Source organism: Peromyscus leucopus, chromosome 23, assembly GCF_004664715.2.
Source record: "Peromyscus leucopus breed LL Stock chromosome 23, UCI_PerLeu_2.1, whole genome shotgun sequence".
NCBI lineage: Eukaryota > Metazoa > Chordata > Mammalia > Rodentia > Cricetidae > Peromyscus > Peromyscus leucopus.
This window is the reverse complement of record NC_051082.1, coordinates 33,574,030-33,595,693: the sequence shown is the minus strand read 5'-3', so window position 1 is coordinate 33,595,693 and position 21,664 is coordinate 33,574,030.

Sequence of the window (21,664 nt, the reverse complement as noted above, 5' to 3'; positions counted from 1 at the left end):
CCCACCCCCGCCTCCATGATCTAGTTAAGTGCTGAGCATGTAATATGTCTTCGACACACTCACGGATTTGAGTTCCTGGCTTCCAGACTTACTAATACCATGACCCCAGATGAGCAATTTATGGAAGCAAAGTCACTGAGGTCATTTGTCCTGGTAAATGACAGATGATAATCCGTATCAGGACAAAATGACGGGCGACATTCTGATAAGAAAGCGGCTCAGCCTCCATCGCTTCCTTTCTCCTCTTTCGGAAAAAGAAAATCCGGATCAGACACTTGAGAACTCATTGCTATTCTGAAGTCAGATTGCTTCCCACCCTTCTTCAAGCCACCCCAGGGGCCTTGTGACATTACCTGCTAATGATTCTAACCCATCTTCCCAAACAAAGAGGCAGGAGCCCGTCAACCAACAGCCTTCCCTGTTCCCTGTGAGCTGAGTGCTCACCACGGAGCCAGCCCCACTGGCCGGTCCCCGGGTGCATTTCTATGGGGTAATATTTACAGTGCTGGATGGCTGGGCCCTGTGGAGCTTAATGGGATTCTTAATAAAGGCAGGCTTCATTAAGGCGGAGAGCGCGGGCGACGCGCCCTTGCTTTGGAGGAGAGGACAACCCCGCACAAGACGAATGTTCTCCCTTGGCTTGGAAATCACGCGGGTCAAGTGCCTTGTCACGCATTAGCGGCCCTTTAAGTTGCTAGGCAGATCGAGAGCCGCAACGCAGATAAACCAAGGCGGAGGAATTATGCGATCCATCCCGGGAGCATAAACGCCGCGACACAGAGGCCGCCTTTGAACAAAGTGATTTGCTAAATGAGCGGCTGGCGATTTTCCAGATGGCCGATGTGACACAGGCTTGGATGAATCCTTTCTCCGGCCACGCATTTGTCTGGATTGAAACATGCAAGGCCAGGTTCCGGCCACTGCGGTGGCGGCCGCGGCTTTGAAGCCCTTCGGTCAAATCCTCCTGGTGTGGCCAATGAGGCGGCTGGAGTGGGTCCCCTGGCATGGCGCTTGGGCTGCCACGAGGACCGGATGGCAGCCTGCCAGCTCAGAACAGGGTTTCTCTGTGCCTGCATGTCACGGCCCACACCACGTCTCTGGGATCTTAGTGCCAGATGCAGCTGTGGCAGGGGCTAGAAAAGCAGAAATACCGCTGTGTCCCTAGGCCATCATTTTAAATATGAAGAGATAAAAAACGATTTAAAAATCATTTACACGGGCTTCACCCCCCCCCCGGCCCCCCTGCCCCCCCAGTTCTGGGGACTGAACCCAGGACCTTGTCCATGTTAGGTAAGCATTCTCACCCTGAGGTACATCCCCAGACCCTCTAGTTCAGTTTGGAAATACCCAAGATAGATGGAAAAATCCACCTTAATTTTAATGTAGATTTAATAAAAGATTTAAAGAAAATCTTGATTTTCAAGCACAGTCTCTCTCTGCTGAGCCTTCCTCCCACTAAATTTTATCTGGGCCCTGAGGACTTCGCTAGAGATGATGAGGATCATCCAGTCCTGGGACCTTAGGGTCTCACACTGACTGGTTGAAACTGGCTTACCTGGAGACAGCAAAGGGTCATTGGCAATGATGGGGATTTAAAAAAAAAAAAAAAAAAAAAAAGCAACTTTACCACCTGGTGTCACTGTGCCAGGCTGTACCCCCGCCCCAGGTTTGGATTGATTTGGATTGATGGAGTTCTGCAGCAGCCCCTGGGGTTTCTGTTTCATTGTTACACAGGCCAGGCCCACCCCATGACAGAACCCACGGGCCAGACAGTAGCTTTCCCCTCCCCACTGAGCCTCGGCGTTAGTTCATTTCTGACGCAAGAGGAAAAGTTTAACACCATGAGTCACCGGTGGAAGCTTCCTTCTGGGGCGTGCTGGGGAAAACTACGGTTTGCTGAGGAAGAGCCCCAGAGCACCTTGTGGGCTGTGGTTTCGGATCTACAGCAGGTGGAAAATTCTGTGGATCGAGTTTAATTTCTGTGTATCCATGAGCGCTTTCTCGCTGAGGGTGACTTCTCTTAGAAGTTTCCTATCACGAGGGCTAACTGGCCCACAGTCAGCCTGATGTAAACAAATACACGGGACAGAGATGTTGGGGTGAGGCTAGCACACGCCGCTCTGATTTCTCCCCCAGATACCATGGTCTGTGGCCATATCACCCGGACCATGCACAGTCTCTGCAGATACCATGTGGCCAGGTTCCTCAACAAGGTCACAAACCCCCGAACACTGTCTGAGGGACAGTGTTCTCACAGCATCCTCCCTGAAGTACAGGTGGAAACTGACTTGTGCACAGCACTGCCTTAGGGTGTGGCTGGCCCAGCCTTCCTCCCTGGAGGTCCGGATGCAACAGTCCAGGCTACCAGAAAGGAGCTGGTGCAGTCTAGAGAGTCAAGGTGAAGAAAGAACAATAAAAAACATTGAACTCTGGCAGGGTTCCATTTCTTTTTTTAAAGTCCTAGCAAGAAGAAAATGATGTAGAAACTAAACGTTATGCATTGATGAGCTAGAGCACTGGCTACTCTTCCAGAAGACCCAGATTCAGGTCTCAGGACCCACGAGGCAGTATTCAGCTCTCTGCAACTCCAGCCTGGGGGGATCTGACGCCCTCTTCTGGCCTCCATGGGCACTGCATGCATGTGTGCACAGACGCACATCAGGCAAAACACCACACAAATAAAATATATTTTAAAAAATTAAGTTATGTATTGCTTTGGGGTTCGTCATGCAAAGGCACTTGCCATGAGCCTGATAGCCTAAATTTTCATCCCTGTGCCTCATATGGCGGAGAGAACTGACTTCTACAAATTGTCCTCTGACCTCATATCTGTACGTGCTCGCGTGCATACACACATACACACACACTCAAGATTAATAAAAACAAATAGATTTCAGATGGCTTAGTAATTAAGAGTTCATATTGCCTCTTCCAGAGGATCCAACTTCAGTTCCCAGCACCCACACTGAGCAGTTCACAACCACCTGTAACTCCAACTCCGGGGTATCTGACGCCCTCTTCTGGCCTCTGTGGATACCTGCACTCTTGTGTCCATGCTCACTCACAGACACACATAACAAAAAATAGCAAATTAAGCCTTTGAAAAAGAAGTAGATCCCTTAATAAACCTCTTGTGAGGCAGCTGAGCATTGCTGGAAGCCATCTTCTTCTTTTTTTTTTTTAATGGTTTTTCGAGACAGGGTTTCTCTGTGTGGCTTTGCGTCTTTCCTGGAACTCACTCTGTAGCCCAGGCTGGCCTTGAACTCACAGAGATCTGCCTGGCTCTGCCTCCCGAGTGCTGGGATTAAAGGCGTGCGCCACCACCGCCCCGCAGGAAGTCATCTTTTACGACGCTGTGAGGCTTAGCTCCAGCTGCAGACACGTCAAGGACAGTCGCTCAAGGAGCGACCTTCACAAGGGAGTGATGAACCAGGCCCCCTGTCACAAACGTGGCTTCCCTTATGCAGGTATGACCGGGCCCCTGGTGCCATGCAAACAGGACAATGAAGAACTATGCAGACTGTGCCGCCTCTGAGAGCTGCCAGAGCAGGGTTAGGAGGCAGATCGGACGGCAAAGCAGGCGGTTAGTGCCTCTGTCCTACAAATAATCTGGTTTCTCTTTCACATAACCCCGAAGCTTAGCAAAATGCCAACCTGAGATGTTTAACACTACATTCATTTTAAACCTTTTCCCAGACTAAGGGAAAAAAAATTTTTTTTGAAAGGATCATCAAATGAGGTCTTAAATACGGTTTGAAAATGCCATGACTTTTTAACATTCAAATACAGCTCCACAAAGTCACCCGTGACTGACATTTTTATTCCGTCTCGGAGCTGTTAATTAAGAAGCACAGACATGAGCGGCAGAGATGAAATCAACGGAAGCTGCAAGCCATTCTTAAAATAAAACGCAAGCCCTGTTTGCTTAGAGCCAGAGCCGCCACACACTGGGTGCCTCTCCTGTCATTCACAGGGAGTCCACTAGGGGGCAGTGGATGATCGTGCCTCAAGCAGGAGGGCGTTCGTGCCGGCTACTATCTATGCACCTGAAGTGTGGCAGGCGCTTCACACAATGATCAGAGCGGCAGTGGTGACAGGTAGGGAGCAACCAGTCATCGCTCCCAGCGCGTCTGTCAGAAGGATAAGGTGAAATGGGTCATTTGCATTTTCAGCAATGAACTTGCATTCTAATGAGCAGCCGGCGCTGCCTGGACCTGTCTTTGGCTTGTGCAGGAAAGCAGTAACCAGGCCAGACCATACCCAAGGAAGCATCCAAGAAGAGGCAGGGCCTGGCCGCCGCTGGACACCGCGGACATAGAGAGGCTTCCCTCTGCCACGAAGTCCCTGCCAGCTTCCATTTGGGGGAATTCCAGCCTGGAGGCTGTGTGGCACAAATTCAGGACACCATTCCTGCACTAGTCTGTGTGGATGGCATCCCTCGGAGTGGGGCAGCACGTCGCTTGTCCCCTCTCCCTGCGCCTGGGCCTGGGGTTGTAGATCGCTGTAGGATTAGATGCCCCCTTCTGTGCTCTCTCCTATGAAAAACCTCTGCATGTGTGAAAACATTTCAAGAAGCATAGAGTGAGACTGGGAAGGGAGGCCAGATGCAGTTCCACACGTGCTCCATCCCCTCCTGTCCTGTCTAAATTAGGAAGGGTGTAGAACATCCTGCCATCCAGTCACAGTTTGTGTCTGCATCGCTCAGTCTCCTCGGCTGGGGGAACCTGCGTTCCCCTGCGTGAAGTCTCCCTTCTAACTGTGAAGCAAAAGGCAGGGGAAGGATTTCTCCATCTTGGCTGGGTGAAGACCCCCTAGCATGACTCCAGGTTTCACATTCCATTCCTAGCCCATGTCTTCACACGTGTTTCCAGGGACATTTTGGGTTGTTTGCTGACTTGGTGGCCATTAAAGCCCGAGCCGAGGGCGTAGACTAGTCACCCGGCTCGGGAGCATGGAACCCTGGGCAAGCTGTGCAGCTCCACCGGCCCTCGGGACTGGCAGTCTTCTTGTTTGTTTTTGTTTTTGTTTTTCAAGACAGGGTTTCTCTGTGTAGCCCTGGCTGTCCTGGATCTCGCTCTGTAGCCCAGGCTGGCCTCAAACTCACAGAGATCCACCTGCCTCTGCCTCCCGAGTGCTGGGATCAAAGGCGTGTGCCAGCCAATTTCTTCATTCTTATAAGTAGTCATGGTAACCTCTGCCTTTGTGGGGTGTAGTGATGTGAACAGATAAACCTGAAAGCATCAGGCTTGTCAGTGAGCACAAGGGGTGTCTTAGTGTACCTGATTTGTATGTTAGTGAGCCCCACGCACACTAGAGAGTACCACACGCATGTCACGGAGCAACACATACGAGTGAGGGAGGACCCTGAACGTTAGCAAGCACCACTCACATGTTAAGGAGCACCAAACACGTTAGTGAGCACTACTTACATTTTGGGAAGCACCGCACACATTAATGAATACCACTCACATGTTAGGGAGCACCACACACATTAGTGAGCACCACTCACATGTTAGGGAGCATCACACACATTATGAGCACCATTCATATGTTAGGGAGCACCACACACATTATGAGCACCACTCACATGTTAAGGAGCACCACACACATTAGTGAGCATCACCCACATGTTAGGGAGCACCACACATTAGTGAGCACCACTCACATGTTAGGGAGCATCACACACATTATGAGCACCACTCACATGTTAGGGAGCACCACACACATTAGTGAGCACCACCCACATGTTAGAGAGCATCACACACATTAGTGAGCACCACTCACATGTTAGAGAGCATCACACACATTAGTGAGCACCACCCACATGTTAGAGAGCATCACACACATTAGTGAACACCACTTGCATATTCTCTGGATGCTCTTGTTTCCTTTTCAATTTTCTTCTTGGTCTGTCTCAGCCTCAGGACACAGATGCCCCCGTGGGAGTACCCCACCTCACCCCGGGGAAGCACAGCAAACACCCTTCTGGTTCTTGATTCAGTTGCACCCCACACCTACCTGGTCATCGCCATAGAGGATCAGGCACTTGTCATGCTCCACTGAGCTAAAGCAAAGACATAAACACAAAACATCACTTCAGACAGGGCGTGGAGAACAGGAGCTGCCTGAAGCCCGGGGTGTCACAGTCTTGGGAACACTCTTGTTTGCCTGGATGAGAAGTGTTTTCTAGCTCTCTTTAACCATCTATTTCCACTGTGCAGATTCACGATTAAAGTAAAAACAAACAAAAAACCATCACATTGAAGGAGCAGAGAGACTGACAGGAAGACGCCTAGGCCATGAGTCTTGCTGAGAGTCGGCTATATACCATCTTAGCGGCCTGGAAGGAGGCTTAAGGACTCCCCCGACATGGCCACCCATCCATCTGTCCCATCAGAAGGCGAGTGAGAAGGGGAGGGGAAACTCGTATTTGAGCGGCTGTCGGGCTTTGGATGCCATACTTGCTAGGGCAACTAGAGTTCTCCTAATGGAGAAGGACTTGAGTAGGGTGGGGCTGGCGCGGGGGAGGGAGGGGAGCAGATGTGACAGATGGGGCAGAAGCTTAGAGAAGAGAAGAGAGTGGGAACCTTGTGGGAAGGCACTGAGTGTCGTGAGAAGCCCCAGGACTCTGTCCAGAACTCCTATGATGCTTGAAGTGGCTGGATCCCAGGATGCGAAAGCACCAGCTGCATCCAGGAGTCATCCCCGTGACCAGTGCAAGGCTTGGTGGTTATGCTGTGGCTCCACTAAATGGTCACAGATAACGCATCAGGGACTATCAGCTTTCTTCAGCTCCAGATGGAAAGGAGTAAATGAATGCATTTCTTTCTTGGGTCAGCATCAGAGAACTGCCTGTCTTTGGAATACTTTAATTGCAATCTTCCTCTAGATACTGCACAAACCTTACACTGAATGCTGTTTCTGTGTTTCTGGAAATCTGGGCAGCTCAAGGAGAAAGATGGTGTTTGTTTCTTAAGCTTGTTGAGGGTATTAAGGGCTTTATTTCATTATTGATTTTTATCTTCATGTGTATATTTTACTTCTGTCTCTGTTCATGAACGTGTGTGTTAGGATCCTATTGTACACGGTCTTCCATGTTCATCACTCTAAATATGCCTGATCCCTCTTTTGGACAGTGGTGTGATTAATAAACAAAACCACAAAAAGCTGCATTTTGCTCAGACACCTTTGCCTTTTACCGAGCAAAAGAAAATGGCCTAAAGTTCTATCATTGTGAACTCTGTTTCTCACATTTGTCTTATGCTCCTGTTTTTGCAAAAAAAAAAATTTTTTTTTCGCCCCACCAAGAAGAAGAAATTCTCCTCACCAACCATGGTGCCACAAGCCTCCAGACCCAGCACTCAGGAGAAGAGGCAGGGGGATCTCTGTGAGTTCCAGGCCAGCCTGGTCTACAGAGCATGTGTCAGGCCAGCCAGAGCTACACAGAGAAACCCTGTCTCAAAAGAACAATAACAACAAGAACAAAACAAAACAAAACAAAAAGTCTCCTATATTTTCTTCTAGCATAAGGCTTAAAAACTTTTGTATCTTTGCTTTACTTGGCCTTTTTATTTGTTTCTTATTAGCATGCAAATATTAGGTTTTTGTTACCGATTTTTTTCCAAAACAACTGTTTTTGTTTGAGTGTCTTCCCTTCTCCCTCACCCAACCCCTTCCTTTGACCTTTCACCCTCCTGCCTTTGCCTTTCTGCTTCCAGGTCACCTTTATCTGTACTTTATTTTCATACCTAACACAGGGGCCTAATATCTTCCCTAGATAAGAAGTATTCTAGTTTGCCTCTTTGTTGCTGTGACAAAACACTGACCAAAACCAATTTGGGTTTATTTCAGCTTCCAGGTCATAGTTCACCATCCGGGAACTTGGAGGCAGGAGCTGATGCAGAGGTCATGGAGAAATGCTGCTTATTGGCTTGCTCCTCGAAGCTAGCTCGGCCTGTTACACAACTCAGAACCACCAGCCCAGGGATGGCCCCGCCCACAGTGAGCTGGGCCCTCCTACATCAGTCAACAGTCAAGAAAATGCCCGGCAGACAGGCCCACTGGGTATTCTGATGACGGCAGTTCCTCCAGAGAGGCTCCCCCCACCCCCAGGTCTGTGTTAAGTTGACCACTGAAGCTAACGATGACAACAAACAGTGGTTACACAGCTCTCCCACTAATTTGGGATCTGGACTTTGTTCACAGGTCTGTCTCTGGCCCGCTCGCTCTCCTCTGTACCCACACCCTACTGTAGCTTTAACTTACTGGCAGGGGTGGGTAGCTCTAATTGGGTCCTTCCTCATTTATTCTTTTTCAACATTTTCTTAGCATCCCCACATATGTGCTCTTCCAAATAAACTTCAGCATAAACAGGTTTAGCTCCCAAACCAAGACGACCTCACAGAGGTTCTGATTGGATGTTGGATTGAGCTTTGGTGTTTGAGCATTTTAACAATGTTGACTTTTCTGTTGAGGACCATGGATGCTTCCTATACACACAAGCTTTCTTGTATGTCTTTAGAGAGATCATTGTGAAGGTTATTTCCAGGCACGTGGAATGTGCCAGTCCACTCCTTCAGGCCGAGAGGAAGTGAGAAAGATTGAGGAGTGTTGAGATTCCATCAAGCTCACTGGCAGAGATTAGGCCAAGCTTCTAGCAAAGGCACATTTGGTCACGTGGGAGAGCAACAGTTAGCTAAGAGTGCTTGAATAATTGAGCCAGCAGCAAAGGCAGAATATAATTCACATCTGTTAAGAAGGTTCTCCTCAAGGGCTGGAGAGATGACCCAGCAGCTAAGGGCCCAGGTTCAGTTCCCAACTCCCACAAGATGGTTCACAGCCATCCATGATTCCAGTCCCAAGGAACCTGGCACCCTCTTCTGACCTCTGACCAGGCATACACATAATACACATATATACATGCAGGCAAAGGAGAAGGAGGAAGAGGAGGAGGAGGAAGAGGAGGAGGAGGAGGAGAGCCAAGAGGGCTTTATGTACCCCAAAACTGTTTTTCTCTATAGCTCGTATCTCTACTGAAGACTTTAAACAGAATTTAGCCCCTTGGTCCCTGCTGTCCTGGTTAACTTTAGCTGTCAACTTGACATGGCCCAGAGTCACCAGTGAAGGGCGTCTCATTGAAGGATGCCCAGAGCAGAACAGCCTGAGGGTATGTCCGTGAAGGGCCTTGGCTGTTAATCTATGCGGGAGGGCTCAGCCCACTGTGGGGAGCAGTGATCCTGGGCTGGACAAAATGCTGGCTAAGCAAGGGTCTGGAAGCAAGCCAGCAAGCAGTGGTCCCCCACGGTTTCTGCATCAGCTTCCTGCTGAGTGCCGCCGGCTCCCCTCAGGGATGAACTGTGACCTCTAAGCTGAAATAAACCCTTTCTTTCCTCTGGGTAATTTGGGTCCTGGAATTTGTCACAGAAACAGAATGAAGCTAAAAACACCTGCCTATATTTCTTGATTTTAGTATCAATTTTTTGTTTTGTTATGTTTTTTCGAGACAGGGTTTCTCTGTGTAGTTTTGATGCCTGTCCTGGATCTCGCTCTGTAGACCAGGCTGGCCTTGAACTCACAGAGATCTGCCTGGCTCTGCCTCCCGAGTGCTGGGATTAAAGGCGTGCACCACCACCACCCGGCTGGTTTTAGTATCAATTTTAAATAATTCTTCTAGTCTATTGGTCTTTCGTTTCCTTGACCGTTTGCCTCCACAAAGCCTGGCTCGCCTTTAACCATAACTCAGCCACCGTCATTGCCTTGACTTTGTCATTGGTGGTAGCTGGGACACTCTCCCCTCACATCACCCAGCTCTGAGGCCGGATGTGACACTAACACACTTCCTGGTCCCTGTCCCTTGTGAGGTTCCCCCGACACACACCTGGCTTGTCCCACAGCCCAGCAGGGCCGCTTCCTCCTACACCCTCAGCTCCCTGGCTCCCTTCCTTGTTTGAGATGCTTGGCCCAGGCTTAGGGAAGCTGCTCTCTAGGTTGAGCCTGGCTTGATTTGCCTTTGTCCATATGCAAATGTGGCTGGGGACAGACCGCAGGACTGAGTGGTTTGACATGAATTCACGGCCGCAAACCACTAATGGGTTCTGAGTGCTCCAGGCCCTTGGTCCTCATCTTTCATTCTCAAAGACATTTCCCTTCTCCCTTCCTCTGCAAATCTCCATGACCTCATCCCCGGTACCCAGGCTCAGACAGGAGCTGTCCCAGTTTGCCTCTCTGATGAGACACTGACCTGAGGAGGGGGTGGTGTGGGGATCGTTTATTAGGTCTTACACCACCCAGCCGTTATCCAGAGAAGCCCAAGGCAGAGCCCAAGGCAGCAGCCTGGAGGCAGAACTGAAAGCAGAGGAGGTCATGGAGGAGCCTGCTTACCGGCTTGTTCCCTCTGGTGTGCTTAGCCCTGCTCCCTCACACCACACAGGCCCACCTGCCTAGGGATGGTACCGCCCACAGTAGGCTGGTTCCTCACACCTCAACCATCAGTCAAGAAAACGCCCACAGACTAGTCGGATGGAGCTCATCCTTCAGCTGAGGTTCCCTCTTCCCAAGCGACAAAAAATAACCAGCACAGAAACTTTCCTGGGCGTGGGAAAGCAGCCCCGAAGGGACCCTCCGTCATTTGCCACCGCACAAGCACACAGCTGTTCTGGACCTACCATACCAGCTCGGCCTTCCCTCGGGTTCCCCCAGACAAACCAAGGCCCTGACCCAAGCCTTGGGTCCCTCCCCTTCTCATCCAAGGTTTCAGCTCAGCATCTCTTCTACATTGTCCATTTTCCAGTTTTGACTAGGTTCTTCCCGCTGGCACACTCGATTTTTCCCAGTAGGGACAAGAAAAGAGGCGCTGTGGCACTGTTCCCGCCATCCCTTCCCATGTCTTTTGACGGCCTCCACAGCAGCTGCCCCCCCCCCCAGTCAGCGGTGGTCCCCATGCTGACAAAGCCCACGGACAGGTTTGGTCCTCTTCTTTCCAGCATTGCCCTTGACTCTGGCCTCTGTGGGCTCAGGTACCTGGGCTCAGCCCGCGCCTGGTACATTTGGGCTACTGATAAGAACAACTGTCAACCACACGGTCCGGAAGCAGAGTAGAAAGGGTCCCGGGCAAGACGGAGCCCCCATGACACATCTCTACTTCTTCCTTCTCCAGCGAGGCCCTCGCCTCCCCTTCACCACCTCCCACCTATGCGTTGGTCACGGAATCAAATTATCCGTTAGGTGAGAGTCCTTATGATCTCATGGTCTCTGGAAACTCCCATACACACACACAGAGGTGAGCTGTACTAATTGACCAAGCCTTGATCGATCCAATCAAGCTGCCAATCAAATTAACCATGGCGTCTTGCTTCCAATTAAATGAGTGTGGCATTTAGCACAGGGCCTGGCATATTCTGGGAACTCTTCCAAATCCATCCACTCTGGATTCTAGACCCTTGGGGCATGATGGATTAGGACTTTCCGATCACGACACTTGTGCTCCAATGGGGGAGGGGGACAGATGATAAAAAGTTGAGCCTAATATACGTAAGTCACATGATGGAGAGAACCGCGGAGGTAGATGAAGCAGGTGAGAGTCGCAAAGCATTCTGGGTCTAGGGGTGGGAGAAGGCCTCTCTAGGCAGGGCGTGCTGAAGGGGGAGGTCCTTCCTAAAGGAGCACAAAGGCTCTGGGGTGCCCGGGAGTATGGGGTGTTGGGAGAACACAAGGAGTGGGTGCCCTCCCCCCCCCCCCCGTAAAGCGTGTAAACATGGGGAACCGGGCAGGTTGGTCGGAGTTCGGGCCATGGCTACCAGAGTTAGAATGGGCTTTGTTAGAAAGAAGAGGGCATAGGACCGAGAAGCCAGGCCCAGCGGAGGGAACAGGGAACAGAGAGAGGAAGCCCAGGAGGAGAAGTGCAGAGAGAGGGAGCGTGGGGGTCCGTGTTGGCTTTTTCAGGCGGTGCGTAGTTGCCTGCTGATGATGTCAGGTCAAGGTTTGTTGCTCAAGACCCCCGAGCTGTGCACGCACAGAATCCCAACACCCGGGCCCCAGGGAATCAGGATTCGGTGGCATGGCGGGGGAGGGGGGGCATAAAAGGAAGATTTTCCCCAGAGTAAACGAGCCCTCAAAGCTGGAGGAAAATTAGGCCAAGCAGAATTACAAGCAAAGAGGAGACAGAAGGCCGTGAGTGTGCTTCGGGAGGACGGCAGTGAGCACCCAAAGAGGAGTAGGGCTGGAGGGGCTGGGGTGTAAAATGATGTTCTGAATGGACCCTCACAGGCTCCCGTATGGACGGGTCTCCCGGCAGCTGTTTGGGGAGGAGGGTCTGACTAGAGTAAGTCCCTGGGGGTGTGCTTCTGAAGGTCACCGTTAGACCTGGCGGCTTCCACCTGCACGTCTGCCTGCCACCATGATGTTTAGCCTTACCTCAGGTCCAAAGCAATGGACCCAGTTGGCCAGGGCCTGAAGCCTCTGAAACTGTGAGCCGAGGCGTGACAGAAGGCTAATATCACTCATAGGTGGAGGCTGGCATGGACCACTGCGTACAGAACCTTGGGTTGAGAGGGTTGAGATGACGCAAGGCCCATGTGCTGAGAGCATGCTCCCTTCCCAAGGCGGCCCTATAAGGCGGTGATGGGACCTTCCGAGGTGGGCCTTCCAGGAAGTCTCCATGCCATTGAGGATTTGACCCGGAAGGGGTCTCAAGACCTGTAGTGTCTTCTTCTCTTGGCTTTGTTCAACTATACACTACAATGCTCTATGTCACCAAGGCCCGCAACAGCAGGGCCAGTACTAACACCTCTGAAACTGTGAACCAAAATAATCCTTTGCTTTCTGTAAGTTGAATATCCCAAGTATTGTGGTGTGGTGGCAGAAAGCTGGCTAATACAACTCATTAGGCGCAGATGGTGTCCTATACCACGGGCCCTAGAAGTAAGACATTAGTGAGGAGACCTTGGAGTGGCTGATACTATTCTCAGTGACAGGAACTCATAGTAGGGATGAAATTAAGTTTTGGGGACTAGGGTACATCCTACAGACCGAAATCCATACTTGCCACAGTACCCTTGGGGTGCGCAAACAAGGCACAACATGAAGAGGGTTTTTGCTCCTCGATGCTGATGTGTTTTTCCCAGAAGATTCTTGAAAAAACAAAACTGGAAAGACTAGCCTGAAGTAGAGATTTCTGCTCACCCCCCAAAGAGTCTCTAATTCTACTTCAAAGGATTAAAATGACCCGAGTGCTTTAAGACAGACGGCTCTCAATGACAGTTTGCTCTCACACCCCAGCAATGAACCCATCTCGGTAAAAGAGCCCAGAAATTATTCACATTGCTCCAAAGCTCTGGCAAGAAACCAGATCCCAGGAATTGGGACAGCCTGTGAGTTTCATTGGCCCTGCAGCAACAGCAGCCCTCACAGGCAGAACCATGCTCGATTTCTCGATTTCCTTTGAAGATTGGAGGGGGCCAAATTTAGGCCTGGGAGGTCCCTCTGCAGGGGTTTCTCACCTGAAGCCGTTAGTCTCCACGCTTTACCTTCCATGTAGGAAGCAAAGGAAACCATCTCATTTGGGGGATCAGGCTGACAAAGCGAGTTTACTTCACTAGCTTCAAATGCAGTGACGGGCAAGAACGCTTCAGCTTGTCAAACACCCCAGTGCCCACAGAGCGATGAGGACAGGGTAAGCCTGATGCGAGCCACTGGGAAGAACAGGCGGCTGGGATGTCGCAAATGCCTAGCCAGGTTTGGACAGACTCCAGTTTCTGTTTCTTTGAACTTTTTTGGAGTCACAGGGAAGGGCAAGGGAGGCGATTTCTGACAAATCTCAGGATTCAAAATCCCTGATGACCTCACCACCTCCACACTGGAACTGCTTTTGATTTTCAAAGGGCCTTTCTTGTTTTTCTCCCTGCCCCCTTCAGCCCCACGCCCCCACCCCCATGGGATGTGGAAGGATGAATTGCAGAACGAATCTTCTGGTTTTCCTCTTCAGGAAGGAATCATTGACTTGGGTTATGAAAGGTGAAGGAGAGACGGAGATGGATTAAAAACCTACAAGGGTCCGTTGGCCCTTTGAGAGCATACGAAAGAGGGAGAGAGCACTCTGATTACAGCTCCCACTGAAGCGTCTCTAGTTGCTGCTGTTAGATCTTTTCTAGACTCCCAGAAATAACAATCTCACATGTAACCCAACTAAGAAAAGAGGGGAGGTCATCTTTGGCTTGATGTGTGCTTGTTAGGAACAAAATCAGTGGTACCACAGCCTTGGAGGGCAGTCAGGGTCAGGTCACTTAGGTGCTGTGGCTCATTTTGGAGAATCATTGGGATCGTCGCATCTTGAGAGGGCCAGCCAATGTCTTAAATTCCATTTGGATGAAAACCAGAGGCCATTAGACATGCTGCTCACATATGCATTTCAGAGTTGCTGGTTGAGAGTGCAGCCGGGCGCACACAAAGGCTCCCTGCAGGAGAGTCAAAGCCCCCTGGATCTGTTGGAGGCTGTGGAGCACAGCTAATCAAACCCACCCAGAGCCTGGGCTCGGTTACAAGGAGAGGCTAGAAGTAGATCTATCAACTGAGCGTGGTCTCAGATGGGGACTCACGAGAGGGCACTGTTAACAGAAATGAGGGGACAGACAAGACAAAGCCAAAGGTGAGAAAGAAACGGAGCAACTCCTGGAAATTCAAGGTCAAAACTGAATGATGAAATGGAGGTGAAACCATCCATTACACACTGCACAAATGAGGGGTGTGTGTGTGTGTGTGTGTGTGTGTGTGTGTGTGTGTGTGTGCGCGCGCACATGTGGAGAACAGAGGTCAATGCGGGGTGTCTTTTTCAGTTCCGTCTTTTTCAGTTCCTCTTGACCCAGTTTTCTGAGACTAGGTCTCCAGTGGAACCTGCTGCTCACTGATCTGCAGTGATCCCGGGGATCCTCCTGCCTCTGCATTCCCAAGTCTGAGATTACAGGCACATGGCCACCACAGGCAGCTTTTGTGGTGGGTGCTGGGGATCTGGATTCAGCTCCTCATGCTTGTACAACAAACAAGCACTGAACACGCGGAGCCATCTTCCTAGCCCCTGGTGTTTACACTTCCTTTTCCATCTCCTCCAACTCAAACTGCCACTACTTGACGGACACCAAGATCCCCAGTGTCCAGAGCAGTGGTCCCACTGTGGTCTTTGTTGAGTGATATTTGTGGCTGTGATACAAGACAGAGAGAGGGTGTTGATGTCAGCACTAGAGATAAAAATAAAATACCCTGGGTCTCAGAGAAGAAATGAATTCGAGTTCAGAGGATTAGCAAAGGCTTTGGGGGAAAAGATGGCATCTGAGTCGGATTTGGGGGCTGGTAGGATGTTCGGAGGCGGATGGCCAGCATGTGGGTCGGGAGAGAGGACACTGAACAGGATGCTGACTGGACACTGTCCACAGGTACAGTGAGAGGCGAGCGACCCAGAGGGCTGGCACCTGAGCCCTAGGAGAAGCCGGGAGGGGCAGAGTGCAGACAGTGAGGCATGCCCACTGTCACTGGCATGACGTTTGGGTACCTCTGGCATTTCAAGGTGGGGGGAGTGGGGGGTGAGAGGGTATTTGAACACATGAGGCAGAAATTTGGAAGAATGGTCTGTGTTAGAGACACAGCCTGGGGAATCATGAGCATTGTGGTGGTATTTCCAACAAGAGGAGAGGAGATGGCCAAGGGGAGCAGTGTAAGCAGAGGCCCAGCAATAGGAACTGAGCATGCTCCGAGGGTGTGAGGTCTGGGAGAAGGGGATCCAGCAACGGGGGCTGAAAAAAGGATGCCAGCAAGACAGAAAGGAAGTGGGGAGTGGAGTGTGTGGAGAGGGAGGTGAAAAAGATCTCCCAAGGACCCGACTGACTGCCTTCGTTCCTTTTCTGCTGCTGTGGTAAAACACCAGTACTAAGACCCTTACAGAAGGAAGACTTTGCTTCCCGGGGGTTAGGGTCTGTGGTGGTTTGAAAGAAAATGGCCCCCAAAGGGAGTGGCATTATTAGGAGGTGTGGCCTTGTTGGAGTAGGTGTGGCCTTGTTAGAGGAAGTGTGTCACTGTGGAGGCAGGCTTTGAGGTCTCATTTACGCTCAAGATACAGCCCACTGTCTCAATTCACTTCCTGTTGCCCGCAAGATGTAGAACTCAACCACCTCTCCAGCACCACATCTGTCTGCAGACCACCACGTCCCGCCATGATGATAAGGGATTGAACCATGGTCGATCTGGAGAGATGGCTCAGTGGTTAAGAGCACAGGCTGCTCTTCCAGAGGACCTAGGTTCAATTCCCAGCACTCACGTGACCTGTCTGTAACCCCAGTTCTAGGGTTTCTGACACCCTCACACAGACATACATGCAGGCAAAACACCAATAAACATAAAACAAATTAAAAAGAAGAAAGAGTTGCCATGGTCATAGTGTCTCTTCACAGCAATAGAGACCATAACTAAGAGTCCATGACAGGGAAGCAGGACAGCAAGCCTCACACAGGTTGGCTGGAGCAGGAGCTGAGAGTTCACACACTGAGGCAGAGAGGCACCCAGGAAATGGTACCAATCTTTTGAAACCTCAAAGCCCACGCCCAGTCATACACCTCCTCCAACAAGGCTACCTCCCCAAACAGTTCTACCAGCTGGGTCCAAGTATTCAAACACGAGATTATGGGTCCCATTTTCACTCAAACTACCACAATGACTGGTGTGTCAAGTCCGGTGAACTTAAGAACTGATGAAGGATGCTCAGTGTGAGCCCTGTGGTACCCAGGGAAGAGTGGCTTTGGTGCGGGGGTGGGGGGGGGGCGCACACCTGGTTACAATGGATTGGAGAGAATAACTATAGCTAACCTTTTCTCTATCTGTCTATCTATCTATCTATCTATCTATCTATCTATCTATCTATCTACCTGTCTATCTATCTATCTATCTATCTATCTATCTATCTATCTATCTATCTATCTATCTATCTACCTGTCTGTCTATCTATCTATCTATCTATCTATCTATCTATCTATCTATCTATCTATCTACCTGTCTGTCTATCTATCTATCTATCTATCTATCTATCTATCTATCTATCTATCTATCTATCTATCTATCTACCTGTCTGTCTATCTATCCATCTATCTATCTATCTATCTATCTATCTATCTATCTATCTATCTATCTACCTATCTGTCTGTCTATATATCATCTATATGTCTATCATCTGTCTATCATCTATCTGTCTATCTATCAATCAATCATCTATCTGTCTGTATCTATCCATCTAATTTATTATCATCTATTTACCTACTTACTTATTTTGAGACCTGGCTTCCTTGAGTAGCCCTGCCTGGCTCAGAACTCAATCTATAGCCCGACAAGCTTTAAAACCTCAGCCTTCAGCCTCTGCTTCCCCAGAGTTCCTGTCGCCAGCACGCACCACCATTCCGTCTAGACCCATCTGGATTCTTTTAAGGAGTTCTGCTGTAAGTTGCATGGCTTGGTTTGAGTGTGTTGTCCCCTCTCTGAATTCATGGGCTGGAAACGTAACCCCCCAATTGATATGTTAATGGTGTTTGGAGGCCCAGCCTTTGGGAGCGAGTTAGGATTGCATGAGGTAATGAGGGTGGAGGCCTGGGATGGCGGTCCTGGCTTTACAGAACAGGAAGAGCCGCCACCAGGCTTGCACTGTGCTGTGTGATGCTCTCCGCCACATTGTGATGCAGGAAGAGGACCTTGCCAGATGTCCAGTGAGACTCTATTCTTCATCAATTACCCAGCCTCGGGTACCCTAACAACAGAAAACAGACCGAGATGAGGTATTAACTAGCAGAACAATTGGAATAGAGAGAGGAACTTTTTTGTCTTTTGCTTCTTTTTCTGATATGTGGAAACAATAGCACTTTTATTAGCAGACTGGCTGGATCTAGTGGGGAATGAAAAGTTCGTGGAAGATGAGGGGAAGGGAGGGTTTTTTTTTTTTAAGGAGGCGTGGCCTTGGCATCAAACCTACATGGAGGAATTAGCAGAGGGGCAGGAAAGCTTGTCTGGAGTGGAGAGACAGACGGCAGGTCACGGTGCGGGCCTCCCGGGAAGCTCCACCTTCCTCTCCGCACCCCTACACCCTCGTTGCAACCTCTATTGGCCAGCCTCAGCCCCGCCCAGCTGGAGAATCACAGGGGAAAGGGCTGCTGGTTATTGGGTGCACGCTACGTGCCATTTGATAGTCTAGAAGCTGAGGGGCTGTCCACGAAACAAACCCCTCATTTTACAAGTGAGGGACCCAAGACAGCTGCAAATACTCTCCCCACTGATCTCTCTGGCCCCTCACTAACACCCTCCTCAGCCTGTCACCAGAGTTCATTTCCTTTAACATCTACTTAAAACATACATGCTGGGGCTGGAGGGATGGCTCAGTTCTTCCGAGCACTGGCTGCTCTTCCAGAGGACCTGGGTTCAATCCCCAGAGCCCGAACGGTGACTCTCAACCATCTGTCTCCAGTTCTAGAAGGCCCAGCGCCTTCTTCTGGCCTCCTGGGCACACTAGGCATGCACATACATGCAAGCAAAACACATGTTCTATGCATCTATGAATAATACATTTAAAACAGACATGTTCTTAGGATCCGGGACAAAATTCCTAGCAGGACAGAGGTGGCCTTACATTACCAAACCTGACCATGTTGGCTGGCCTCTGTTTCTCTTCTTCCAATAGGTCCTTCACACCAATCTATTGTCTTCTCCAAAGAATCGAAGTACTCCCGCCCCCTCCCCCCACCCCCGCATTCCTTGTGTTCTGTGGACTGAAATAAATACACCTGTTACCTCCCTTCCTGGTCCTCCAACTCAAAGGTGTTTCTTTAGGAAGGCTTTGTGGCGAGCCTCATCTCTCCAGCAACCCGAAAAGGTGAGGACCCCCACCCCAAGCCCTTCCCTTGATCCCCAGTTATAAAATGGATGGATGTGAATCTGGAGGGGTAAGCCCCCTCTCTGGGTCTTAGATTCCCACCTGTAAGGGGTGTGTGTCCACCCCACCCACAAGAGTGCAAGCACATGCAAAGCAGAATTTTTCAACAATCCATATGTTAGAGCCCATTTCTTGGAAAGTCAGCTCCAAGACTCAGGTTCCTCTTTCATGCAGAACAGAACTGGAAGCCCTTTAGGGCCTGAGGTCCACTTCTGTTCTCTCTGCTACAGCACTGTAACAAGAGGTTCTAAAACCGTATTTTATGTCTTGTTCGGAAAATCCTGGGCATAGTTTGACATCACAGTCCCTAGTTTGAAAAGGATTTTTTATTTATTGCCTCTTCTTTAGCATACAAGAAAGAGGTCAGCATCTTTCCCCAGGTGAGCATAGAGTAGGTCAGGCTGAAAAAATAAAAGTTGTTGCTAAATACGCTTATTCTTCCTGTCAAAAGTAGCTCTTGAATGTCTTCTGCCCTCCGCAGCCTCTGTGAGATAAGCATTTGTCTCATTAGCAACTTTTCTGTTGGGGATCTAGCTCAGGGGTCCAGGGCTTGCCTGGCATGCTTGCCAATGCAGACTCCATCTTAGAAAAAAGAATTCTCTCACCCCCTTCTGCTTCGTTTTGTGTATAGATGTCTTCTGGCTGAGGTACACCTCAGAGTGTGTCCACAGCGGCGTGAACACAACCAAACAGAAATGGTATTACATTTGAAATCGTGCATTATAGGTAATGATAGAGCGGGCCCTGAAAGCGGTAATTAGCTTACAATGTGCTCCCAGGAAAATACTCAGACACCCTGATTAATGTTCCCTCAAGCAGCCAGCCCCTGTAAGGAGCTACCATTGTACTTCCCAGAACTCACTCTCCCAGGATATTATGATAACTACCACGTTGGGTTGTGCTAAGTGAATAGGTCTGGGTGCGAGAGGGTGGTGAGATGAAACGGAGATGAAGTCCAAGGCTTTGCTTTTCCCGCTCTGCTGGAAAGAAAGAACCAGCCAGCGGTAAGGGGGAAGGGTGTTTCAGGGTCCGAGGACGCAACCAGAAGCCCTCCCGGTGGGTGCCTGCTTAGTCTGTGAGATTCTAAACTGCTGTTCCAAACTGGTTCCTGTTGGGTATGCCTGGACACTAAACAACAGAAAGAGAAAAGTGGGGTCCGCTTCAGAGCAGCAGAGAAGCACCCTGAACTTGACTTTGAGACTCTTGCGCAACCTTCCCTCCCAGCAGGATGCAGGGCAGTAGACTGCCTTTCAGGTAACCACACTGTCACCAGACAGTCTTCACCACCCAACCCGGCTTCCCCAGAGCCCTGGAAGTACCTGAAGTAGAAAAGCCACCTAGGAGTGGCCATCTCAGCAGGGTAAACTACATCCCCGTGAGTTTCCCTTATGGCTCCGCCTCAAAGCAACGTTAGCATGTTATGTCATTTCGGGGAAACTGTAAGTGAACATGGTTTGTTTGTTTGTTTAAAGCCCTCAATGCCAACCATTCACCAATGGGCGTGCACGCTGGGAGTGTTTGAAGCGCCCCCCTCTGGCCCGACGGTAGACTGCAGGTGGAGAGGAAGGGGTGCTTCCGTTGGGCGGAGGATAGGTACCGGGTGCCCAAGGCTCCCAGTACCTGCCAATTGGTGTGTAGGAGCCCGAGAGCAGCAGCAAAGCCCAAGGTGCTACTGTCACCCACGAGTCACCGGCGGCTGGGTGCAGGCACAGCACAGCCAAGAGCCCGGGGAGCTCCTCGGGCGCTGCCTCAGGGGAGTGTCCACGGAGATACTACATGAGCTGTGGGGAACGGCGGCATTTCAGCGGGAGCCACCTGCCCGGAGCCTTTACGGCCTCGTGGGAGCCGGCTCTCATTTATGAACGTGCCCCGCTCCCCATATTCAACAACGTGGGCCCGCAGTGAGTACTCAGTGAGTGCACAGTGAGACCCTGTGGGTAGGCTGGTTTGGAGGAAGAAGCTGTGCGGGGAATAATACTGTGAGGTGACTCTGTCTGGCATGCGTTGGGCGGGGGGGGGGAAAGGGGGGAGCCGGGGTCCTGTTCACTAGGTTATCGCACATGGGACTTGAAAGTGGAATTGGAGGTTGGGGAGTCAGAGGAGGCTGGGGTGCCATCTGCGCGAGCTTGAATATTTATATTCCCCACCAAAACCCATGCGGGGGGGCTTAGTGCCCCTGTAGCAGTGTTGTGGGGTGGGGACTGGTGGGTGTCAGGGTCATGTGGGCCAAGACTGGCTGAGCTGCTGTGAGAGACACTTTTGCCTAATCCTTGGGTTTTTCTCTTCCACACCCATACGCTTCCCTTCCCGCTGTGAGTTAGAGCATCAGGAAGCCAGACGCAGGAAGCCGGAAGCCCTCTTCAGAAGCCGAGAGGATGCTTCCTGGACCCCAGAGCCTCAAGTTCAAATAGACCTCTTGCCCATTCTTAGGCATTCTGTTACTGCAACAGGAAACTGACAAAGACACTGTTCCCAACACGGTCAGGATGGCTGGACAGGAGTTGGCAGATACGAAGAGCGGAGTGCTATGATCAGAGTTGAGTCTCAAGAAAATTAATCTAGCCACATCTGAAATATCATGGATAAGTACATGACTCAGAAACCAGCTTCAGCTCTTTTTGAGACAGGGCTTCTCTGTGTAGCCCTGGCTGTCCTGGATCTCATTCTGCGCCTGCCTCTGCCTCCTGAGTGCTGGGTTTAAAAGTGTGCATCGCC